Here is a 20,099-nt window from a genome sequence, read left to right as displayed (position 1 = left end):
ACTTTTCCATGGAGGATGTTTCCCAGGATAGTAACTCTGGGCTTAAAGAAAAAACAGTGATTCCTCAGGGAAGTATATAAGAGCTGCTGGGCTTACCTGTCCAATGTTGACTGTTCATACTCAATGTATCTTAATGATGGCAAGAAAGTTCAATCCCTCATCCATAGTGGTTACTCCCCTAAATAAAAGCTATAGAACCTGGGATGAAATCAGGGCCACTAATCCTGTGGGAACTATTCCCAAAAGGGCTATGTCCACGGGGGTCTCAAAGAAGGTAGTCATCAAGATGGTGGTAGTAGTTTGACTCGTCTGGAAACATTCTGCCTTCTGTCTCTCCCTTGCTTTGCTATTCCAGTTAGGTTGATTCACCTGGCCTGTAGGTTAAGATTGGTTAAATAAAAACATTAATGCAAGAAGGCCAATATAAAAAAGAATGTTTGGACATACTATGTGGACTGCTGGATTTGTAACGGTCCTAAGAATTAAGACTGTTCGAATTCAAAGGAACTTTAAGAATTTAGACCATCAAAGCCAGTTTGCATCTTAATATATAAACTGTTTCTACACAGCATATAAAAGCTGGAAGGAAGATAAGAGTAGAAACTATTTGTCTTGGGAAGAACCTAGATCATAGTCGATCAGTACTTCTTGGAACCTTAGTTATTTTAGGATATTCAAACTTTAGAGCTCTTAACACAGCATTCAAGCTACAAAGTCTCTTCAAATCTAGAATGTTAGAGCTGAGCAGTAAGGAACCTTTGAACATAGACTTTTAGAGCTGAGAGGAACCTGAGGACATAGAAGATTTTGATATAGAGTGTCAAAAGGGGTGAGGCCCTTAGAGTGTAGAATATTATTATTGGAAGGAACTTGAAAATAGAACATATAATATGAGAATATAGGCTAGAAAACATTAGACTTGAAAGCATATTATCACAATATTGATGACAGCACTTGTATTCTTTATTAGGAAGAAACAACTGAATCTAGCTCCTATTTAACAAGACTTATTAGTGAGAATAGAAGGATACCACAAAGCAGGTTGCTTTTTGCAACCACAATTCAGGTTCAGCCCCTCCCCTCCCAGCTCCAGAAGCTTCCGCATATTCTGGAGCTTTGGTGCTTTGATCAGTAGTCCCTTCCCAAGGCTTTCCTTCCTTCTCTTCTTCATACTAACTAATTTAAGGCTATTTTTTATTCTACTTGACCCAGGTACATTTTATGGCATTCCCCCAGGTGTCAGAATTCTTAATCTAGGCTCTGGTTGGAAAGGACCTAATGGCTCCCCAAACTGCATGCTAGGATTTCTCTGATCTCATCTCCAGGTTAATTTGCTGCCTCCTCTTCCTGAAAGGTCACAATAGTAGCTCTATGTAAAAAGGGGGCAAAGACTTCTCTTCCAATCTGAGTCCTGTGGAATAAAGAAGAGGGGAAAAGGATGTGGAAGAGAAAGGAGAGGAAGAGAAACAACAAGTCTAGAGGCCCCTCTTTGGGGTCTCCTTAAATATTAAATGTACCACAATTCTACAGGGAAAAGAATACAATATTCTGAGGAAAAAGAATAACAAGAAAAAAAGAGAAGGAAGAAGAGGGAAGAAGGAGGAGGAGGAGGAAAAAAAGAGAAGAAGGAAAGAAAGAGAGGAAGAAAGGAAAAAGGAAGGAAGGAAGGAAGGAAGGAAGGAAGGAAGGAAGGAAGGAAGGAAGGAAGGAAGGAAGGAAGGAAGGAAGGAAGGAAGGAAGGAAGGAAGGAAGGAAGGAAGGAAGGAAGGAAGGAAGGAAGGAAGGAAGGAAGGAAGAAAGGAAGGAAGAAAGAGTTTGAGAAGCATTACACTAGAACAATTCCCTGCAGTTTTTACATATGGGAAAACTCAGAAAAGAAAAAAATTCACTTCCAGAGAAAGGAAGTGTTTTTCCAACAAAATGAAAGAGAACTATGTTGGCATCCAGGCACAAGCTGGAGTGGTTGAGAGAAAGTGGGGAGGCAGGAAAGAAATCTGTTCTATTATAATCCTGGCCAAATCACTTGTTTGCTTCCAACTCATAGTCACATCCTTGCATTTTTGGAGGGACTAGCTAACAGAGGTTGCTGAAGCAGGGGGATGTAATTAAAATGTTTTAGAGCAAACAAACAAACACAAAAGCAGGAGGATTGCATATTTATTTTACTAATTATACACGATGCTTTTCTGAAGTATAATAATGCCAGCCTTCTTTTTTTCCCTTGTAATATTAATTGACATTTTATCCTCTCATTTTATTAGTAACTCATCCTTGTTTTATTGTGTTTAGTAATAAGGTAACAAAATGAGCCATCAGCCTCTACTAAAATCAGTGGGTCTGATCATACATCACTTACATCACCATTAAACAGCAAACACACCATGTAAAATGTCAAGTACCAACAAGATCAACATAACACAGAATTATTTATCACAAACAATAAACCACCACTTTGTTATTTGTCATAGGGGCTCCATGTGAGCTTGGGTCTCTCCTCCAGGCCCCCACAGATGACAGTGTTCTTGGAAACAATGGGCAATGCCTTAGGGAAATGCCTTTGAAAGCCCTCACTAATTTTCATTTCTCTGCTACAAATTCAATCAGAAACAACCAACAAGTTGCTTGGTTATTTTTTATTTTGTTTTGTTTAACTCACAGAATACTGCAGCTAAGTGGATGTAACTTGTGAGCCCTGTGAAAGTAGGGGACTGAGTCTGGTGAATCACTTGAGGTTGAAGGTTCTGAAAAAAACTAAAGCATATCGAGTGTACACATTAAGCCCAGCATTAATAGAATGAACACCTGGAGCAAAAAGCCACTAGTCTGCTAAGAGAGGGGATAAATGGGTCCAAGTCAGAAAAATAAAGCAGGTTAAAAGTTTCTTACAAATCAACACTAATTCATCTGCCTCAATAATTATATGAGAGAGAGAGAGAAGAGAAGAGAAGAGAAGAGAAGAGAAGAGAAGAGAAGAGAAGAGAAGAGAAGAGAAGAGAAGAGAAGAGAAGAGAAGAGAAGAGAAGAGAAGAGAAGAGAAGAGAAGAGAAGAGAAGAGAAAAAGCGAGGGAGGGAGGGAGGGAAAGAAGAAGAAAGAGGAGGAGGAGGAAGAGAAGAAGGAGGAGGAAGAGGAGAAGAAGGAGAAGGAGGAGGAAGAGAAGGAGAAGAAGAAAGAGGAGGAGGAGGAAGAAGAAGGAGGAGGAGGAAGAGGAGAAGAAGGAGAAGGAGGAGGAAGAGAAGGAGAAGAAGAAAGAGGAGGAGGAGGAAGAAGAAGAAGAAGGAGGAGGAGGAGGAAGAAGAAGGAGGAGGAGGAAGAAGGAGGAGGAGGAAGAAGAAGAGGAGGAGGAGGAGGAGGAGGAGGAAGAAAAGGAGGGAGGAAAAAAGGGGAGAAGAAGGGGAAAGGGAAAGGGAGAGAGGGAGAGAGGGAAGGAAGAGGGAGAGAGAGAGGCAAAAACAGAAAGAGACAGAGACATACAGAGAAAGAACAATTAGCTAAATAAATAACTGAGACTATCACAAAAATAGCCCACTTAAGAACTGAAAGATGCCTAAGTAATTATCTAACTCATCTCAAACCCAAAAAAGGGATCCCTACTACATCATATCTAACAAGAGGTCACCTAGGTTCTGCTTAAAGACTTCAAATGAGGAAAACCCAACTTCTCTCAAGTCAGCCAGTTTTAATTAAGAAAAGCTTCTTGTCCCCAAGTTCAAATTTATCTCCTTATATTGTCTACCTATTGCTCTGAGTTCTATCCTCTGGGGTAAAACAAAACATATCCAATAACCAGGCTGGTCCTTTAAGAACTGAAAGACAGATATCATAGGTCACACACATACATACCACCAACCAAATCTGCTCTGCTCCAAGCTAAACCTCACCAATTCCTTCAAATGATTTTTATAGATCATAAACTCAAGGTCCTTCATCATTCTGCTTACCCTTCTCTCAATGCAGTCTGGTTTATAGTTGTCCTTCCTGAACCAGTGACCAGAACTAAACACAATATTCTTAATCTGATCCAACAAGAATAGAGCATGATAAATCTCTAACATTCTGTTAGCTGCATGCTCCCATTCTATGTTCTGTTTAAAAATGATTTTATTCTAGATCTAATATCCAACTCTATGGACGCTATTGTTTTATTCTTTGAAGTTATTTCTTTCAATGCAGCCCAAAACTGCATGGATTTTGGAGGCTGTTATATCATATATTATCATATATCTGTCCACTCGTTGTAAGTGAAATCCACTGAAACCCTCAGATTGTTTTCAAAACAAACAAAAACTGTATTTCCTATCTAATCATATCTTCCCCATCTTGTACTTGTAAAATTATTTTTGGAACTCAAGTACTTGACTATACATATTCCTATGAAATTTCATCTCATTAGATTCAACTAATAATAGACTCCCACAAGAGGCTGTAGATTCCCTTCCTAGAGATCTTCAGGTAGAATCTGGACCAATATATGCTTGGTATATTATAGTGGCAATTCCATTCATATATTGGTTAAACAACATTTCTGCTACAATCCCTTCCAACTTAAGTTCTGTGATTCTGTGATTCATCTCAACATTCTAAACTTTTTTAACCAGTTTGTAATGGTAGTGATGACAGTGGTGGTGGTGGTAGTTAAAGTAGTTATAGTAGTACCAATAGTAGTAGTAGTAGTAGTAGTAGTAATAGTAATAGTAGAAGTAGTAGCAGTAGTAATAGTACCACTAGTAGTACCAGTAGTAGTAGTAGAAGTAGTAGCAGTAGTAATAGTACCACTAGTAGTACTAGTAGTAGTAGTAGAAGTAGTAGCAGTAGTAATAGTACCACTAGTAGTACCAGTAGTAGTAATAGAAGTAGTAGCAGTAGTAATAGTACCACTAGTAGTACCAGTAGTAGTAGTAGTAGAAGTAGTAGCAGTAGTAATAGTACCACTAGTAGTACTAGTAGTAGTAGTAGAAGTAGTAGCAGTAGTAATAGTACCACTAGTAGTACTACTAGTAGTAGTAGAAGTAGTAGCAGTAGTAATAGTACCACTAGTAGTACTAGTAGTAGTAGTAGTAGTAGTAGTAGTAGTAGTAGAAGTAGTAGCAGTAGTAATAGTACCAGTAGTAGAAGCAGCAGTAATAGTAGTAGTAATAGTACCATAATAGAACTAGTAGTAGTAGTAGTAGTAGAAGATGTAGTAGTAATAGTGCCAACAGTAGTAATAGTAGTTTCAGAAGTAGCACAAGTAGTAGTCAAAGTTCTTGTTCTTATTCTTGCCCATATCTTTGTAATAGCACTTATATTGTGCTTTATGATTTGCAAAATGCTTCACAAATAATACCTAATGTTATCCTCACTACAATCTCAGAAGGTAGATGCTATTACTATCTCAATTTTATGGATGAGGAAATTGCGGTAGAAGTTAAGTAATTTGCCCAGAATCACACAGTTATTAAGCTTCAAAGGTTTGATTTGAACTGAAGTTTTCCTGACTCCTGGCCCAGTATTCTATCCACTGCACCACATAGCTCTGTTCTAATTATATTATAATCTGGACAAATATCTCCATATTTCAAAAAATAAACAAAATGTTTTCTCAAATGCTTTACTGGAACCTAATAAGCTATATCTACAGATTCTTTTGATTTACCAGGTTAGTTATCCTGTCAAAAAGTGAAACACAATTAGTCTGGGAAGAGCCATTGTTGATGAAGCCATGCTAGTTCTTGGTGATCACTAAGTCTTTTATTAATGTTCATCAAATGTCTGTTTAATAACCCATTCTAAAATTTGGCGAGGAACTAAAGTCAAGTTCATTGGCCTAAGATTTGCAGACTCATACCTTTTTTTTAAAATCAGAACAATATTTTCCCCTTTCCAATGTTACACTACCCTTCATGTCCTCCAGCATCTTTCAGATATAACTGATCTGAACAACCCTATCAGCTGGTTTTTTTCAGTAGCCAGCATATAGATCATTGGGACAAGTGACTTGCATTTATAAAGGGCAGCTGGGCACACTCTCATCTATTTATCTTGACCATCAACTATCTATTAGACAATTCTGTTCCGTCATTTCTCATTCAGCACAATACAGTTTCCCAGTTTATCTCTTTCAATCATCTGTTTTCCTGTTTCTTCCTCTGAGAGCACGATAGCAACCAGTAACTTTTTAGTTTGCTTGAAGCATAATAGCTTTTACTTGGGCTGCTTAATTTAACTCCATGTGAAATTTTCTGTTTCAAATGTTTTTCTTGTGCCCAACCTATTGTTGGATTCTACTTTCTAATCAATTGTGCTACCCTCCTCCATTTAATTTTTATTGTGTTCATTGTTAATTATATATTTCAATCCATCCTATCCTTTTTGCCTCCCACTTCCTTCTTTCAAAGAGAAAGATGTGGAGAGAGGAATGTGATTAACACTATTGATCTATATTTGATATAATCTGCTTCCATTCCATTATTCCCCTTCTCATCTAGTCCCCTTTCTTCCCTTTATTCTCTCCTTCATGCTCCACCTTCTTCAGATGGAGTTTATTTTGACTTATTGCTTCCTGAGAATATCCTTTCTCTTAATCTTCCTCTTCTCCTTCTCCTCTCCCTGTCTCTGAAAATCAGTGTTTAATTCTAATATATTTCTACACAAAATTTTCTGTGAACATGTGTGTGTATTCCTTTGTCCAGTTGAAATGAAAATAAGGTTCACAGTCCATGCAACCTATATCTTCCCTTGATATTTATAAGCTTTTTCTCAATCAAATGATGAGATAATAAGTATATAATAATCATTATTTTTTTCAAAGACCTCAGTGGTGACTTACTAGAGGAAGACTGGGGCAGTCTACACAGGGGTAGCCTGGACTGCAGTGATCTGATCCCAGAGACGTGTCTTGATTGTTACCTTTGTGGTCTGAGTTAAGTTTGATTTCTAAGCTTTGGTTCAGGTGAAAGCAACATAGCTGCATGTTTCAAGCTTGGCTAGATCTGATCCAACTTCCTATTTCTCTGCATCCAGCCTGATTTTTCATAAATAAAATAAAGATAATAAGTCCCAATCTAATAGAGTTGTCAAGAGACTCAAATATGATATTCTATGAGTCAAACAACAGATATTTATTCAGTACTTTCTATGTGGTAGGTCCTGTGATAGACCTAGGAATATAAAGACCAAAATAAAATTGACCTTGTCCTCAAAAGGCTTATATTTTAGTGGATGGAAATGACAGACAGATAGATAGATAGATAGATAGATAGATAGATAGATAGATAGATAGATAGATAGACAGACATACAGACAGATAGATAGATAGATAGAAGAATATCCAAAATTATACTGTACAAAGTAATATAGGGAAAAGTAGTGCTGGGTAAGGGGTGGGGAAGTTGAGAAATGTATATCTTCTTCCTCATGTAAGTGGTAGCATTTGATCTGGGCTTTGAAAGGAGCTAAGAATTCTTTCTTTTTTTTGCGGGGGGGGGGGATAGGATCAAATTTATTTGAGCTCTTACTACTTCTATTCTGTAGAGCAAATTTTCATAATCACACCTCACAAATCAACTTTTGTGGCTTCACAACAAAATGATGTTATCTTACTCATAAAATAAATTCAAACTATTTGAATTTTTTTCTTTTTTTATTAATTTTATAATTATAACATTTTTGACAGTACATATGCATAGGTAATTTTTTTACAACATTATCCCTTGTACTCCTTTCTGTTCTGAATTTTTCCCCTCCTTCCCTCCATCCCCTCCCCTAGATGGCAGGCATTCTTATACATATTAAATATCTTATAGTATATCCTAGGTACAATATATGTGTGTAGAACCGAATTTTGTTGTTGTTGTTGCAAAGGAAGAATTGTATTCAGAAGGTAAAAATAACCTGGGGAGAAAAACAAAAAAAATGCTCACAGTTTACACTCATTTCCCAGTGTTCCTTTTTTGGGTGTAGCTGATTCTGTCCATCATTGATCAATTGGAACTGAATTAGATATTCTCTTTGTTGAAGATATCTATTTCCATCAGAATACATCCTCATACAGTATTGTTGTTGAAGTGTACAGTGATCTTCTGGTTCTGCTCGTTTCACTCAGCATCAGTTGATGTAAGTCTCTCCAAGCCTCTCTGTATTCCTCCTGCTGGTCATTTCTTACAGAACAATAATATTCCATAACATTCATATACCATAATTTACCCAACCATTCTCCAATTGATGGACATCCATTCATCTTCCAGCTTCTAGCCACTACAAAAAGAGCTGCCACAAACATTTTGGCACAAACAGGTCCCTAGGAGCTAAGAATTCTAAAGGACAAAGGTGAAAAATGAGGTGCATAAGGAAGGAAGGCAGCCTCTGCTTTACAATGGGAAATAAATGTAAAATGTGTAAAGGAGAGTAAGTCCTGGAAAGGTAGATGACAGATTGTGAAAACTTTCAGTATCAAACAGGGAAATTTCTATTTTAACCTAGATGGAAAAAAGTGAGATCCACCAGAGCTTTTTAAGCAAAGGAGTGATATAGTCATGGTTTAGGACCCTCACTTTTGTAATTATATAGTGGATAGGCTAGAATAGGGAGAGAGTTGGGGCAGGAAGACTAATTACAATATTACAATTACAGTCTCTACTACAATAGATCAGACATAGGTAACTAGAATGTTATCATATTGATACAAGTGATGGAGAAAAGCAAAGCACCCACAAATGAGCTATCTATTTTGCACCTGTTTTCTCTAATAAGAAGAATTATCTTTAAACTGGAAAGAGAGTTAAATGATGAATCTAGTTAAATACCTGGAATGATCTAAGAGTCACTTACACAAGACTTGACAACTGATTGGATAGAAGATGGTAAGTGGGAGAAGACTGAGCATGGTTTTGACCTTGCAAACTTGAGTGTATTCTTCTGCTTATCACCTCCACTTTATCCTGTATAAATCTTATTTGAACCTAAATGTTGGTATGTTTTCTCCTCAATTAGACTGTGAACTGTGGACTGGAGCAGGGATTTGCCTTTGCCTTTCTTTGCATCTCTCACATTTAGCAAAGTAGTTAACATATCATAGATACTTTAAAAAATGCTTGTTGAAATGACCCAACTTGCCTGAAAAAACAATGGTCTCTCTCAACAGAAATAAGAAGATTCAGGGAAAAAAAGTTTGTTTCAAGGAGAAAGATGAACATTATGTATTCGAGAGACCTATGAGGCAGCAGGCAGTTGGTGATACATGATTAGAGTTCAATAGTGAGATTAGAACTGCTTTTGTTCATTTGGGATCAAATGCACAGGGATGGCAATTAAATATATGCTAATAATCAAATCTGTGGAAAGTACTTTGCAAATTTCAAAGTATTTTATAAATATAGTTACCATTACCAAGACCCATTCCAGGATCTATCCAGTGGTCCTCAAACTTTTCAAATAGGCGGGGCAGTTCACTGTCCCTCAGACTGTTGGAGGCCGGACTATAGTAAAAACAAAAGCTCACACTCTGTCTCTGCCCCTCAGCCCATTTGCCATAACCCTTTATGCGGCTGGATGTGGCCCACAGGCTGTAGTTTGAGAACCCCTGATCTATACAATATAAATTCTTGGGACTTCTGTAAATTTTCTTGAGTAAAATATTTATTTAATAAGAATCACTCATCTCTTTAATGGTGCTTTGCCAAAAACAACCCTGAGAAGAAAATGCAAGTATTAAAAATGAGACTCAAAGAAGTCAAATGGCTTGTCTGTTATGGTACAATAATTAGAGATTTTAATTCAAGTCCCTTGTTTGAAGTCCAAAGCTCTTTCAACTACTCACATTGTCCTCTATTGGTCTGTTAGAATTGAATAATTGATTCTTCCTATCAATATAGTTGGGATATAATTAGTTCTTCAGAATACTCTAATGCAACAAACCTAAAAGTATTGTTCTGGGGAACCTGGGCGATCCCCAGAAGATACTTTCAGGAAACTCTTAAGGCCAAAATATTTTCATAATAATACTTAGATCTCTTGATAATATAATTCATAAAAACAAAAGCTCTTTAGAATGTTCCAATAATTTTGGTCCTTGGACCAAAAATGTTTGAGAATCATTTAATCTTATGGAAAAATTTAATCTTATGGAAAAGATGCATATATTAATTCTGATGTCTGAACCATACAGAGTAACTCCCAGAAAGGCCAAGGTTAACTTTTCTGCTTAGGAAGGAAACAATGAAAAACAGAAGCTCCTCTCCAATCTTCCTATAGACCAACAACATGGATCTGTCATATATTCTTCCCAGGCTGGCTGCTTATTTAGAAGGATTAACCAGAGCCCCTCCCTGCTGTTGACTCTCTTGGCAGAAAGACAGATTGTAAAATCCCCAGCTTAGTGGGGGTATGAGCTGGTTCCGTCTGCCCATCGATTTAACTTTGATGCTTCATTCAAGTTTGTTTATTTCACCAGGAAGTATATCAGATCATTTAGAACTAACAAGGTGTTACTGGAGAACCGATAGAGGCCTTATAAAATTGATTAGCTTTTTAATATTCCCCTGGGGACCACCCATTTCAATTTTTTTCTTACTACAAGATTCCTAAGACTAGGACCCAGGTCCCTTCCAATCCCAGGTTCTTTTCATTATACCATGCTGCTGTGCAAGAGTTACCATCATCATCATATATTTTCTACTAAATTTTACATCACAATGAGCAGAGAACATTAAAGATACTGACCCCCTACCTCCCAAAAAAGTTTTGGAAATTTCTTTTTAAAATCTCAGTCAAAAGAAAAAGAAGAATTTATCTGGGGTGAGATAATGACAAAGGAGAAGAAGGAAGGGGGAAAGCATTTATGAAGCACCTACTTTGTACCAGATACTGTAGTAAGCACTTTACAAATATTAACTCATTTGAAATTATCTCATATTGATAACAACAAATGATGGAGAAAAGCAAAGTACCCACAAATGAGCTATGTATTTTGCGTCTCTTTTCTGTAATAAGGAGAATGATTTTTGAACTCAAAAGAGAGAGCTAAAATGATGAATAAGGAATTGAAACCCAACATTAGTGGGAAGATAATAAGAGAGTGCCAAGCTACTTTTCATGTATTCATGTGACCCAGCCCAGACAAAAAGCATTTCATGGCACAGAAAGAGCTGAAGGATGTGGTTGTTGAACCATTGCCAGAGATCTTGGAAGGATTCTGGAAATAGGAGAAGAGCAGCAAGACAAATGTTGTTCCCGTTAGGAATAGGGAAGAAAATTGGATCTGCTCACTCTAGGTCAGTGAATTTGATCCCCATGTCTGACAAAATTCCAGAAGATGCATCCTTGGATTTCAGGAGATCTGTAAACCTGGATTTTTAAAATTGCATCTAATTTCCAAATAATTGATTTAAATCGATCAAAAAAAAAGCATTTGTGAAGCACTTCCTATGTCCCAGACATTGTACTAAGCCCTGGGAATATTATGAAAAGCAGAAGGCAATTCCTGCTCTCAAGAAACTCACAGTTGAATGAAGGAAGCAGCATGCAAACAATTATGCACAAACAAAATATTTACAAGATAAATTGTGGATAGTCTCAAAAGGAAGGCACTAGAATGAAGGGAGATTAGGAAAGATTTCTTGCCGAAGATTTTAGTTGGAACTTGGAGGAAGCCAGAGAAACCAGGAGGTGGGAATGAGAGGAGAGCATTCCAGGTATATGGGAAACAGCCAGAGAAAATGCTTAGTCAAATGGAGTATCTTGTTTGAGGAACAGCCAGGAGGTCAGTGTCATGGGATCCTACATATTTTAATTTTTGCATTAAAAACATTTTAAGAAGGATTTGCTTGCCAGACTCCCAAAGGGCTCCATGAACCAAAAAACATTCTGAACCCCGGGACTAAAATGTATTTTTAAAGCAATAGTAATTGAATATCTAGAAAAGATAACTATGGTTTCAAAGAACCAGCAATTCTTTCAGTTTTATGGGGTGAACCTTGTTGCCTTTATTGGCAGTATAACTTGACTAGTAGAACAAGGAAATGTTATAGATAAGGTTTATACAAATTTCACTAAAGCATTTATAAACTCACTCACAGCATCTTTGTGGACAATATAAGAGACTTGTGAATTAGGCATTAGTACAGTTAAATGGGTTCAGAACTGCTTGAAGGATAGACTTAAAGAGTTACAGCAATTGGTTTAATATTATCGTAGAAGAAGAGTCCCACTGTTCTACCCCTGATTCAATGCTGTTATTCAGATAAAGGAATAGATGCCATATTTATCATCTCTGTAGGTGAGACAAAGCTAGGATGACAGGTCAATGGCAATATGGATAGAACTCCAGCCTGGAGTCCAGAGGATCTGAGTTCAAACCTATCCTCAGATATTTACCACCTGTGTGATGCTGGATAAATCACCTAACTTCTGTGTACCTCAGTTTCCCATTCTGTAAAATAATAATGATAGTATTTATCCTTCACCAAGGTTGTTGTGAGAATTAAATTAAACAACATTTATAAGGCATTTTGCAAATCCTAATCATAACTAATAAATTTAATATGACAAAATTGATTAAGCATAATTAATAACGACTCATGTTTACATAGTTTGCCATGCATTTTATTCACAGCACTGTAGTGTAAGTATTATCTATATTTTATAGATAACAAAACTGAGGATTCAAGAGGGTGTGATTATTACACAAACATAAAGTCAAGTCACTTACTTTAAGTAAATAAATCCAGTCAATAAGCATTCATTAAACACCTACTATGTGCTAGCACCAGGCTAAGTGCTGAAGGTACAATGGAAGGCAAAAAGCACTAGGTTTAAAACCTTGACTTCATAAGGACATTAAGATGGGGAGGATAAGAGAGGCCATATAGCAGTTCATCTAAAAAAAACAATGAATTGTATTTTTTGTAGAATCACAGTTCTAGATGAATCACCATTTATAAAATACAGTCAAAAAAGATGGAACAATTTGCCTCAGACTAGGGAAGTGATAGTCTACTCTATTTGTCATTCTGTGGTCAGATCTCAACTGGATTATTGTGTTAAATTCTGGATACCAATATTAGGAAGGACATTAATAAGTGGGAAAGCGGGAAATAAAGGAGGGAAAGCCAAAAACCAATGTGCTTCATGTTCATGTTTTAGATGACAATTGTCAGAGGAAACATCAAAGCTGTTATGAGGATCAAATGAGATAAGATTTGCAAGGTGCTTTGCAAACCTGAAGGCATTGTATAAATGCTAGCTATTATTATTAAGCCTAGGGAAAGCAAATTTTAAAGGAGTTATGATTTAAATAGAGCTATAATTAGGAATTCTTTTACCTAGAGCAGAAAAAGATAAGAAGATGGTACCTTCTGACTAAAGGTAAAATTGAACCAAGTGAGATGATGTCCTACCTGCACCCCCAAATAGACTAGTGTGTACACCCTGACAAGGGCTGCTGTTGTAGAAGGGAGAGGAGAACTTTGGGCCTTTGGGGATTGTGACTAAAAGGCATGACAAACCATATAAACATGTGTCATTATTAATTATTCCCAATCAATTTTGTCTCATCAGATTTATTTGCATAATTAAAATTTGCAAAATGCCTTATAAATGTTGTTTTATGTCATTCTCATAACAACCTTTTTGGGTCAAGGTGGGAAACACAGAAACTGAGTGTGATAGTTCAGGGCTGGGCAAAGACTCAGGACCATGATGCTGGCACAAACTGGCAGAAGACTTCTTGGTTCAAGGAACAACGATGTCTGAATAATTGTGAGGAGTATATCTGTCTCATCCTTAAGGGGAGTGAGTCTTCCCAGGAAGGAGCACTTAGCAATTTTTTCCTAACATCCTTGTTGTGGTCCAAAAGTCTGGTCATCTTACCTTAGATACAGCTCTGGACAGATTTCTTCAAATATCGAAAGGTCTGCCTGTGTGAATAGGATGAAATGTGTCCAATCCCAGAAGGCAGAATAAGGAGCAATGAATGAAAGACGCAGAGAAGGAGGGTTAGCCTAAACAAAAGAAAAAACTTCCTAAAAAGCAGATCTTTCCAAAGAGTCTGCCTCTAACTGTCCTTAATTGGAAGTTTTCAAGCAAAGGTTAGATGATTATTTGTTGGGCATATTGTAAAAGAGATACTTATTCAAAAGTGTATTGTTCTTCAGTCGCATCCAACTCTTTTTGACCCTATTTGGGATTTTCTTAGGAAAGATACTAGAGTGGTTTCTACTTCTTTCTCCAACTCATTTTACAAATAAGGAAATTGAGGCAAACAGGGCAAAGTGACTTACTGAGAGTCCCACAGCTACATATGAATTCAAAAAGATAAGTTTTCCTCATTTCAGGTCCAGCACTTTATCAACTGCAGTGCCACCTAGCTGCCCCTGTTCAAGTATGGCTTCTGAAAACTTTTCCAGGACTGAGATTCTAGGATCCTCAGTTATTTACTTGTAAAAGCAAGAGGTTAAAAATTGAACACACTTTTTGCTTGCCTAAACATTCCAACAATTCAACCACCCTTGTTTAAACTTTGCTTGCTTGGCCTGAGATCCAACATTCCTTCCTTCAGCTCTGTGACTATCTGGTTCCATTTTCTGCATTATTTCAAGATCTTTGAAAGCATCTCTGAATTAGACTTCTCCAGAGGCCTCCAAAGAGCAGATCTTTAACTTCAGAGATAGAATGATGAGGCCGGGCCAAAATGCACATCCACAGGCAGTCTACATACTCCAAACAATGACAAGAACCTCCATTTCCATTGAGGTAGTTAGTGCTAGTCTATTCACACTTAAAATGCACTTTGATTTGGCATATCTAGTGTAATTATGCTCCCTATGAGAAAACTGAGGATTCAAAAGTTAATTTGATTTATCTTCAGTCATACTGGTAGATCAATAGGTATGTGATAAATTGATAAATATAGATAGATGATAACTAGATCAATAAATAGATGACAAACAGATTTATAGAGGATAGATATATAGACAAATGATAAATGGATCATTAGATTGATAGATATATAAATTGATGATAAAGAGTTAGATGATAGACAGATGGGTAGATGATAGATTGACAGATGATAGATACTTGAATAGATTATAAATAGATCAATAGATGGATGTAAATTGATTGGTACATGATAGACAGATGGATAAAGAACAGACAAATGAAGTATTTATTGAAATATTTACTACAAACAAGAAACTACAGCAAGCTTTGGAAATACTGAAACATGAAAAACAAATAGCTTCTACTCTCAAAGAGTTTATATTCTAATCTGAAAAGGAATTTGAATTCAATTATTTTAATTGAAAGTGTAGCTCTTTATTGAGTTCAACAAAGAAATTGTACAAGTAGAAGTTAGATGAGGTTTGGTTCAAGAGAACTTGAGAAGCAGAGTATCAAATGGCTCACCCAGGGTCATATAGCCAGGAAGAGTCTGAAGCTAATTTTGAATCAGGTGTTCCTGGCCCAGATGCAACACCCTGTCCATTTTACCACCAAAGGGCTTATAATTTTTAAAGAAATGTGAAAAACTACAGTCAATGTTTTCTTCTACGACAAAAATATGGAAAAAGTCATCCACAAATCCAGAGACCACCAGCAAAACCAGAGCCAACATTGAGAAACAATGTAGTTTCCTCCAAGAAGGATGAAACAGGACAAAGATATGGCAAGAGTGCAAAAATCTGTGAAAACGTGAAATGAGATTAAAGCTTTCCCTTTGTCCAAAGAAAGCCCCACTATGGGGACCTTGGAAGATCCACAACAAAGCAAAACCTAGAGCCACTCGAGAGCTCTGGGATGGCTCAGGTACCCAAGGGTTCCAAATTCCCTCATGTTCTGTAACAAGATGCCAAAAAGATCCTTAAAGATCCAGGAAGGCCTAACTGGGGGAAATAGGAGCCACCACAACACTCAAATGGCCCACAGTGAGACCAAGAGGAACTGACCCTCATGCCCAAAGAGCAGCACTGGAGACAGATCCTGGCCCTAACATAAAGTTCCAACTCAGGAACTGAAATTAGAAAGATGTGTCAAGCAAAGACACAGATCAATATCGAATTAATCAATATAGATTAGAGAGTCCCAAAAGAAATAGTAACTTTGCAATAACTTCAAATAGCAACTCAAAGGAAAATATTGATTTTCCACAAGGATTAAATAAAATTAAGCAAGAATTTTTTTTAAAGAAATAAAGGTTCTGGAGGAAAGGATTAGGAGGAGAATAAATAATTTAGAGGAGAAAATGGTAATATTCACCTATGTAAGGAATTGACTAAAAACTAGATCATGCCAAACTAAAATTAATGACTCCAGGAGATTGTAACAACTATTAGGATAAAATCAAGAGAATCAAAGAAAATGAAAAAAGTAATATACCTGATATCAGAAACAACTGATCTGGAAAACTAATCAAGAAAGATAGCATAAAAATCACTGAAACTTCTGAAAATTAAACTTTCAAAAGTCAAGAAATCATAAATGAAAACTGTTCAAATTTGTCAGATACAGAGGAGTAAGAAAGAATAATAAGAATTTATTCACTCATAAAGTCCTTAAGGATAAGGTATCCTCTAGAAGAAAAATCCAGAAACAGCATTGCCAAATTCCAAAGTTCTCACATCAAAGAAAAAATATTGCAAGTAACAAGAAAGAAGCAATTAACAATTAACAACAAAAAGGATCACACAAGATCTGGCAACAACTATTTTAAACAAGAAGAATTTAACATTCCAAAAGGCAAAAGATAAAAGGTTTACATCAATTGATCAATAAACATATATTAAGTACCTAAGATGTGCCAATGAGTGTGCTAGGTTCTAAGGATACATAAAAAGACAAAAGACAATATTGACTCTCAGAAAGTTTACAGTCCAATGATGTAGATAATATGCAAACAAATCTATACAAAGCAAGGTACATGCAAAATAAATAAAGCATAATTAAAGGGAGGAAGGCACTAGAATTAAGAGACAGTAAGAAGACTGGAATTTTATCTGGAACTTAAAGGAATCCTGGGAAAGCAGTAGGTGGAGATGAGAAGGAAAAACATTTTAGACATGAGGAATGGCCTCAAAAAGAGTGAAGATGGAGTATCTCGTTCATGGCAGGCCAAGAAGCCAGTGTCTAGGTAAAGAAAGCCATTCTCTGCTCCATTTCTTACCTAGTCTTAATCACTGAATGGATATTGCCTTAGTCAAACTAAGACCTATTATAGTCTTCCTTGAAAACAAAGGACAAACAACATGCCAGGAATAAAGGAAAAAATCTGGAAAGTGGGGAGCAGAGGAGTTTAAAGGTAGAAAGCACTTTCAAGTATTTCTGGTGAATTGACTAAAACTGAGTAAGAACTTTGAAACTCCAACCCAAAAGTTAAGAGAAACCTCCAAAGTTAAATTTATTGTCAGGATTTCAGTACATATAATGATGTATGTATAGGACAGCTAGGTGGAACAGTGGCTAGAGAACTCGGGTCAGGAAGATTCATCTTGCCGAGTTCAAATCTTTCCTTAGACACTTACTATGTGACTTACCAGCTGTGGCAAGTAATTTTACTGTTTGCCTCAATTTGCTCATCTGTAAAATGAGTTGGAGAAAGAAAAGGCAAATAACTTCAGTATTTCTGCCAAGAAAATTCTGAATGGGGTCATAGAGAGTTAGATACAACAGAAATGACTGCACATAAATAATGAGTACTAGTATTTTATTGGAGAGAGGGGAAGAAACAACTGTCTCTTTAGAAGCTTATTGTCTTCAAAGGCTATTGAGGGAATTAGCGGGAAAAAAACAGGGACTGGACTAGATTTATACTGTTGTGAAGAGTTAATATGGAGAAAAAGAAGGAAAGGTAAAATATACTAATGTAGAAAGGAAGAAGAGAATTGAACTTACAATTTTTATAATTGGGGATACATGAAAATGTGGAGGTGGGATGGGGCATCAGATGACCTCTCATCAGAAACAGAAAGAGAAGGATTTAATATAAACGTGCAAATACACTCACAATGGGTCACTCACAGGAAAACTAGTACTACAGAGGAACAAGGAAAATCTTGGTGATGGAGGGAGGGAATAATCTCCACTAAAACAAATTTCATCATCCTGAAGAGGGCTAACAGAAAAAGAAGAGAACTAGAATCAAAGGGGATGTTCATCAACTGGAGAATGAATGAACAAATTGTGTACAGCATATTAATATAAGGAAATAACATCGTTTCATTTTTTTAAATTACAAAAGAAATTATTTAAGAGAATCGTGGGCGTTATGAACTAGTGAAGAAAGAAGTGAGCAGAAATAGAACAACAATAGAACTGATATATAAATATATATTTTTAAAAACAGATTTGGAAGCCTCAAGAACTCTTGATTAATTTGAGGATCCATCAAGTCTTTAAAAGGAAAGCTGATACATGTCAATCATCCCAGAGAAAGAGTGATCTACTCAAGGTATGGAAAGAGACCCATTTGAATGTGACTGCTCTGTACATTCATGTTGCTTAATCATGTTTATTTGCTAAAAGGGACTTTGTTGTTCTTCTTTCCTTGTTTTTTTTTTTTTAATTGGGAGTAGAGAATAATTAGGAAGAACTAACAATAATGATTCTAGACATTTACTTTTATGTACTGAAAAAAGCAGATCTGAAGAAAGCATAGGCAAAAAGAAAGGAAGAGGGAAGAGGAAAAGGAAGAAGTATTTATTAAGCATCTACTATGTGCAGTTTTTACTTTGTGCTACGTGCTTGACAAATATTATCTCATTTGAGATTATTGGAAAGAGGAAGGAGGGAGGAGAGAAAGAGACTTTTGAATGGCAGAGTGGAATACTCATAGCCATGGACAGATGTGGCAGCTGGCCCCATCACATTCTTTGCTTCAAGGATTTGCAATTTTAGAAAGTGGAGATTAGGTTTCCTCTGAGGGAGAACACTCTCATTCTCTTGGTTTGATCTGCATGGCCTAACAACACATTTTCTCCTTTGTATTTTTTTTGGTATATTCTAATCTGTAAAACTCCTCAAATTTCAATTTCCCATTTTGCTTGTAAACATGGATTTATTCGCTATTAGTATTCATGATAGTCTTTTATTTTACTAATATTTAGTGAGAAGGATGTAAGCTGGTGAATATAAGCAAAAACTATTCTCTCCCTTAAATATGATTAGAGAAGCAGCTTCTGTAATGGACCCCAAAACATCATATTCCTAAACAATCAAGACTTGAGCAATGGCAGATAAATATAATTCTAGCCAATTATGCAGATGGAAGGAAAAAAGCCTTTATTAAGTGCCAACTATATTCCCGAAACTGTGCTAAGCATTTTGCAATCATTACCTCCTTTAATCCTCACAACTCTGAGAGATAGGTGCTATTATTTAATCCTATTTTACAAATGAGGAGACTGAGGCAGACAGAGGTTACGTGAATTGCCCAGAAACACACAATAAATGTTGAAGACTAGATTTAAATTCAGGTCTACCCAGCTGCAGGCTCAACCAATCTTCCCAGACTCCTGAAGTCCTTCGAGTTCTTCCTTCCTTCAATCCCTCCTCCCCAAATTAGGCTGCTGGAAGGATAGACATAGTCTTTCCTCTTTCTTTCCATAGAAATGAGCTAGATATCAGATCATTCCTACCTATACTAACCACGAGCCACATTTGCACATTTAGACAGAACAGAGAGATATCTATCATATTGAGAATAAATTTATTTGATTAGACATGATGAACATTTGTATATATTTAAACCTAGGAATATCTCAGCTACATTATAATTAATCTTCTGCTCTTGGCAGAATGAGCAGATAAAAACAATTTGTTCCAATAGCCATAAAGGCAGCTAAATCAGGTGTCATGGGGCACTTAGAACTTAGTGAGATATGAAAGACACAAAGGTCATCCTCTGCATCCCCGATCATCACAAGTCATCTTGACTTTTATCCTGCCACTGGACTTGGAGGTCTGAAAGACAGTCAGTCTGACAACTTTGTGTAACTCTGCCTCCCTTAAATCCTTTTCATGAGCAAGTCAAGCCATCACCCCATGAGGCCATTGGTCCTCTTCAAAATGAAGAACAAGCAACAATCTCAGCTATAAGCACTTTCTCAACAGAAAACACATTAAAAACATTTAGCCA

Source organism: Sminthopsis crassicaudata, chromosome 2 (genome assembly GCF_048593235.1).
Source record: "Sminthopsis crassicaudata isolate SCR6 chromosome 2, ASM4859323v1, whole genome shotgun sequence".
Lineage (NCBI taxonomy): Eukaryota > Metazoa > Chordata > Mammalia > Dasyuromorphia > Dasyuridae > Sminthopsis > Sminthopsis crassicaudata.
Note: the sequence above shows the minus strand (reverse complement) of the source record.